Here is a 6,121-nt window from a genome sequence, read left to right as displayed (position 1 = left end):
CCTAGCCAAGAGCGGCAAGACAGAGATTTGTTCATATGCCATGCTTCAAGCCATTTTTGCAGCCGGGCTAGAAACTCTGATTTAATTTTGTTAACCGCTCTATTATGGTTTTTGTACAATGTAATATTGTAAACAATAAATATTTATATATATATATATATACATATATATATATATATATATATATATATATATATATATATATATATATATATATATATATAATATATATATATATATATATATATATATATATATACACACAGATTTTGAGAAAGTACAAAGTTTGATTTCTTTTCAAAGCATATTATGTATTTTTGTATTCAAACCATAATGTTTAACTGTATATAAAAAGGGTAGCATCCCTAACTTAATGGTGGTGATCCGATTGGATTCTGCTGTTAGGTTGTGGGGCGTTACAAAAACTTGCACAAGCACACTCGCTCAATTGGACATGCACAAACGTACATGTAAAAAAAACATGCGCAAAAGTGCATTCGCATAACGTTCTTAAAAACACGAACTACAATACTAGGACTTTAATACGCATCAACAAACAACAGCAAAAACACTAGATAAAAAAGATAAAGTGGAGTGTAGAAATAAAACTCTACGCTTACGTTTACGTGGATTTTTTTTTTTTTTGGATTAATTTATATTTCTGTTTGAATTGGTGGATTTGGTATCTTCTAGGCACAAATCGAAAATTAGGTGTCCAGGAAACAAAAATGATCAAAGAGTAAGAAAAGAGTTGCAATTAGGAAAATAAAATCAAATTAGAAGAGAGAATCCCTCAACATCTTTGGTAGTGTACGTCCACGAAATCGAGCATAACTTTCTTATCCGGAGTCCAAATAAACTGGTTTCGGCGGCATTAGAAAGCTATTTCTGCTGGCTACAATTCCTGTGTAACGCCAAAAATCAAATTCAGACTCGAACATGGTCAAAATGGGATTCCAAAAGCGATCATGAAAATACGTACTATAGTTCGAGGACATGAATGCGCATCAAGAAACGTGCACAAAAACTCTCGCTAGAAAGATACGCACATAACTAAAAGTACAAAAGCATCCACAAAAGTAGTCATGCAAAAGTGCATTCGCAAAAAGGATCATGAAAACACAAACTACAATCCTAGGACATTAATACAAATCAACAAACATGCACAAGCACACCCGCTCAAATGGACATGCACAAACGTACATGTAAAAAAATATGCGCAAAAGTGCATTCGCAACAATGTTCTTAAAAACACGGACTACAATACTAGGACTTTAATACGCACCAGCAAACAACAGCAAAAACACTAGATAAAAAAGATACAGTGGAGTGGAGAAATAAAACTCTTCGTTTACGTTTACGTGGATTTTTTTTTTTTGGATTAATTTATATTTCTGTTTGAATTGGTGGATTTGGTATCTTATAGGTACAAATGGAAAATTAGGTGTCCCGGAAGCAAAAATGATCAAAGAGTTAGAAAAGAGTTGCAATTAGGAAAATAAAATCAAATTAGAAGAGAGTATCCCTCAACATCTTTGGTAGTGTACGTCCACGAAGGCGAGCATAACTTTCTCATCCGAAGTCCAAATCAACTGGTTCCGGCGGCATTAGAAAGCTATTTCAGCTGGACACAATTCCTGTCTGACGGCAAAAATCCAAATTCGGACTTCAGTTCGAGGACATGAATGCGCATCAAGAAACGTGCACAAAAACTCTCGCTAGAAAGTTACGCACATAAGTAAGAGTACAAAAGCATGCACAAAAGTACTCACGCAAAAGTACATTCGCAAAAATGATCATGAAAACACAAACTACAAATCAACAAACATGCACAAGCACACTCGCTCAAATTAACATGCACAAACGTACATGTAAAAAAACATGCGCAAAGTGCATTCGCAACAACGTTCTTAAGAACACGAACTACAATACTAGGACTTTAATACGCATCAACAAACAACAGCAGAAACACTAGTTAAAAAAGATACTGTGGAGTGTAGAAACAAAACACTACGTTTACGTTTACGTGGATTTTTTTTTTGATTAATTTATATTTCTGTTTGAATTGGTGGATTAGGTATCTTATAGGCTACTGCAACACCCCACATTTTTGAAACCCTAATCCCTAACCAAAATTCCATAACCCGAAAATCCTGACGTAGGAATTATTAGGAATTTATTTACCTTACTAACTTAAATTCTTTAAGTGCCTTATTTGCTTAGACTAATCATCCTTATATGTCGATTTGATTATATGCCTTATGTGCTAGGAATTTATTGAATAATTATGTGCCAACTTTTTTTCGATAATTATGTGCTTAAGTAGATTAATTATTGATAATTGTGTGCTAGATTAATTTATACGACTTATGTGTATAATTAATTTATTTATGTGATTTCATAATTTAATCATAATTACATGCATAATACATGCATATATACGTACATGTATGCATACATATATGCATATGCTATAACCTACTCTAGACTATAGACCATATAGGTACATGTACATGTATATGTGTGTGTTCGGTTTTATATGTATGAGAGAGATTAATAATTTTATTAATTAAGAAATAAAATTAGAAAAAGAGATGCATGCTTGTCCACATGTCAAAGTGTGATGATTTACACTAATCCAACACTCAATGTGGATTAGTAATGTGAAGAGACACTCTTCCTTCTTCTTTTCCTTACACCTACACTCCCACTTGTCTTCTCTTCACCATCACCACCGAAGCACCACCTCCTCCATCGGCCACTACCTCAAAATTCTTCAAGAAAAAAATAGAGAAATCAAAATGAAAATCCCCTATATAAGCTTCACCCTTGAATATGCCAAGAACACCATCAAAAACACTTGCCCTCTTACGGGAGATTTAAACTCCTCCCAACTTGATATCAAAGCTCTTACCTTCTCCATTCAAATAGCTTGGTTCAATCTTGGAGCCACTTCTTGAAGGAGGTTTCTTTCTTCGGCCAACACTCTTTGATAGGTAAGAAATCTGGAATTTCATGCTGCAATCAAAGGGTATCATAGTATGGAAAAAGGATTTTTAAAACTACTTAAAAGATTCTTCACTTTTCGAAAAATTAGGGCTTTTTGTGTAAAATCCGAAATTTTGTGCTAATCTTGATATTTGTGTTCTTGCATGTCTAATCCATGTGATAATCTGTGAATCTAAGCATTTTGTGTTTAAAGATTTAATATTTCGAATTTTTGGGAATTTTGGAAAAAGAAAATGAGTTTTCAAGATTTTTGGGGTTGCATGTGTAGATCTATGAATCTTTAGGACTAATCTGCAATTTCCTAAACTTTCGACATGAAAAATGATTTCATCTTTAAAATCTCAGTAGGAGTAAGTGGAATTTGATTATTTGCTATTTGGCCTTAGTTTTTGGATTAATATTTGTTGGAAAAATCATTTTTAGCTTCAAACACTACTTGCCGAGTATTTTAATTTTTATAAATCCGATTTTTGACGAAACTGCAAAATTCTTTTTTCATCTGTTCATTTAGTCAGTTAGGTAGCCTATAATTAAATTTGAGAATTTTTAGATTTCAATTGCTAGTATTTCGAAATATTGGTTGTGCATGTGTCATAAATGGAACTTTTATGTTTTAATCATGATGCCTTGTGTATTAATTGTGAGGAAGTAAAATTATGGTTAAAAATCTGCAGCTGAACTATGTTAAGGAGCTGTAAGAATTTTAAATCATTTAATGAATAAAAGTGGGAGAAATCTCATTAATGAAAAGGTAAGATGTTGGTGCTTTAGGGGCATGGTTTGCTAATTTAATGCTAATTAAAATGTGTTTTGGGGCTGCATGTATGCGTATATGTGTATGCCGTGTGTGTGTGCTGTTGTGTGTGAAATTTATGATATAATTATATATGATGTTATAATAATTATGTGCTATGCTTATGTGGTTATACATGCATGTGTGTGTATGCTATGGTGTGTGATTGCGGTGTGTATATTATGTGGATATTTAGAGTTTGATTGGTGTGCTCGTTGATTGATATTTGTGATGTCGTAAAATGTCAATTTTGTTTAGAGTCTCATTCGTCTCATGGTCTTGCATAAAAAGAGATTTCATTTTTACGAAAGGAAAGGTTAATGGAATGCTTGGGTTGGATAAGTCGGGATACGGGGGGCCGGTATTCCAACCATAGTTACTATAGATAAAGGGGTGGTTTTATTCCACCAAAAGAACGGGCTCAGAATAATATGCTTATCATCCAAGTAAAGAAGTTAATTTTTCACGGATCCGAACAACAGAAAATGTTTTCATTCATGCATTTGCACGAAAAGGGTAAATCGGTAATTTTCAGTAATTGAGTCGATTTATGTGCTTAAATGAGATTGAGTGTTTGGGTGTGTGTTTGTTTGTCGACGAATGGTAAGATGTGATGCTTATGTGTATATACTAATATAAGTACGTAAAACCATATTTTAAAACCTCGTTATCCATTCGGATTTCTTACTGGGCTTAATAGCTCATATAGATACTTCTTTGATTGCAGGTAATAGTAGTAATCCCTCGCCGGAATGGACCGAGTAGTGGATTCTTGGCCGGTGGATTTTGGAGGGGATACGAGGGGTCTATAAATTATGCTTATTTTATTTTGGTGATGTAAACTATAAATAATTTCCGTATTTCCGTTTTCTTTAAACTCTAATATTTCCTCGTTAGGGGAATTAAACTCTTACCCTAGTACGGGCCTTATTTTCATATTAATATAGTTGGTCCGCTTATTTTAATAATTGCATTTCTTACCCGAAAATTTTATTCACCAAATAGCTTTAAACTCTGATTTCTTTTCGAACCAAAAAGAATGAAACCTACAGTTAGATAAATGTAGCACCTGAATAATAATCTCCCTTTCCAGAGTTATTTCTAAAACGAAAAATTTAAACGACCAAAATCACCCTAAGAAGTTTTCGAAATTCTCAAGGTTCCCAAAAAGTTTTCATATGCACCAAAAGGAGATTTTCAGAAATTACATTTTGGTCCTTTTCGAAAGTTTTAAAATTACAAAGAGATCCCTTTTTGCTTCCGCTATCTAAAGTTTTCCGATAAACCGGTTCGATTTATCGCCCAACCCGATGGGGGGTGCTACAGCTACAATTCCTGTCTAATGTGTAATTTCCAAATTCGGACTCGAACATGGTCAAAATTGGATTCCAAAAGCGATTATGAAAATACGTACTACAGTTCGAGGACATGAATGCGCATCAAGAAACGTGCGCAAAAACACTCGCTAGAAAAGATACGCACATAATTAAAAGTAAAAAAGCATGCACAAAAGTACTCACGCAAAAGTGCATTCCCAAAAAGGATCATCAATACACAAACTACAATCCTAGGACATTAATATAAATCAACAAACATGCACAAACACACTCGCTCAAATGGACATGCACAAACGTACATTTAAAAAAACATGCGCAAAAGTGCATTCGAAACAACGTTCTTAAATACACGAACTACAATACTAGGACTTTAATACGCATCAACAAACAACAGCAGAAACACTAGTTAAAAAAGATACAGTGGAGTGTAGAAATAAAACTCTCCGTTTACGTTTAAGTGGATTATTTTTTGGATTAATTTATATCTATGTTTCAATTGGTGGATTTCGCATATTATAGGTACAAATCAAAGATTAGGTGTCCAGGAAGCAAAAATGATCAAAGAGTAAGAAAAGAGTTGCAATTAGGAAAATAATATAAAATTAAAAGAGAGAATCCCACAACAACTTTGGTAGTGTCCACGAAGTCGAGCATAACTTTCTCATCCGGAGTCCAAATCAACTGGTTCAGCTGGCTACAATTCCTGTCTAATGGTAAATTTCCAAATTCGGACTCGAACATGGTCAAAATTTGATTCCAAAAGCAATCATGAAAATACGTACTGCAGGTCGAGGACATGAATGCGCATCAAGAAACGTGCGCAAAAACACTCGCCATAAAAGATACGCACATATTTAAAAATAAAAAAGCATGCACAAAAGTACTCACGCAAAAGTGCATTCGCAAAAAGGATCATGAAAACACAAACTACAATCCTAGGACATTAATACAAATCAACAAACATGCACAAACACACTCGCTC

The 6,121-nt window shown here is 33.8% G+C and overlaps 1 long non-coding RNA gene across 1 annotated transcript; it reads left to right on the top strand.

Annotated features, from left to right (window-relative positions):
* Positions 1-2,727: 2,727 nt before the first annotated feature.
* Positions 2,728-4,759, top strand: LOC148772262 (uncharacterized). Its single transcript, XR_016030074.1, has 2 exons — positions 2,728-2,996; positions 4,530-4,759. It is a non-coding gene; the product is annotated as an uncharacterized LOC148772262 (long non-coding RNA).
* Positions 4,760-6,121: the final 1,362 nt, after the last annotated feature.

The sequence above is a fragment of the Erythranthe guttata genome, chromosome 2, assembly GCF_056151865.1.
Source record: "Erythranthe guttata isolate IM_541 chromosome 2, IM_541, whole genome shotgun sequence".
Classification (NCBI taxonomy): domain Eukaryota; kingdom Viridiplantae; phylum Streptophyta; class Magnoliopsida; order Lamiales; family Phrymaceae; genus Erythranthe; species Erythranthe guttata.
Note: the sequence above shows the minus strand (reverse complement) of the source record. Positions and strands in the feature narration are given on the sequence as shown.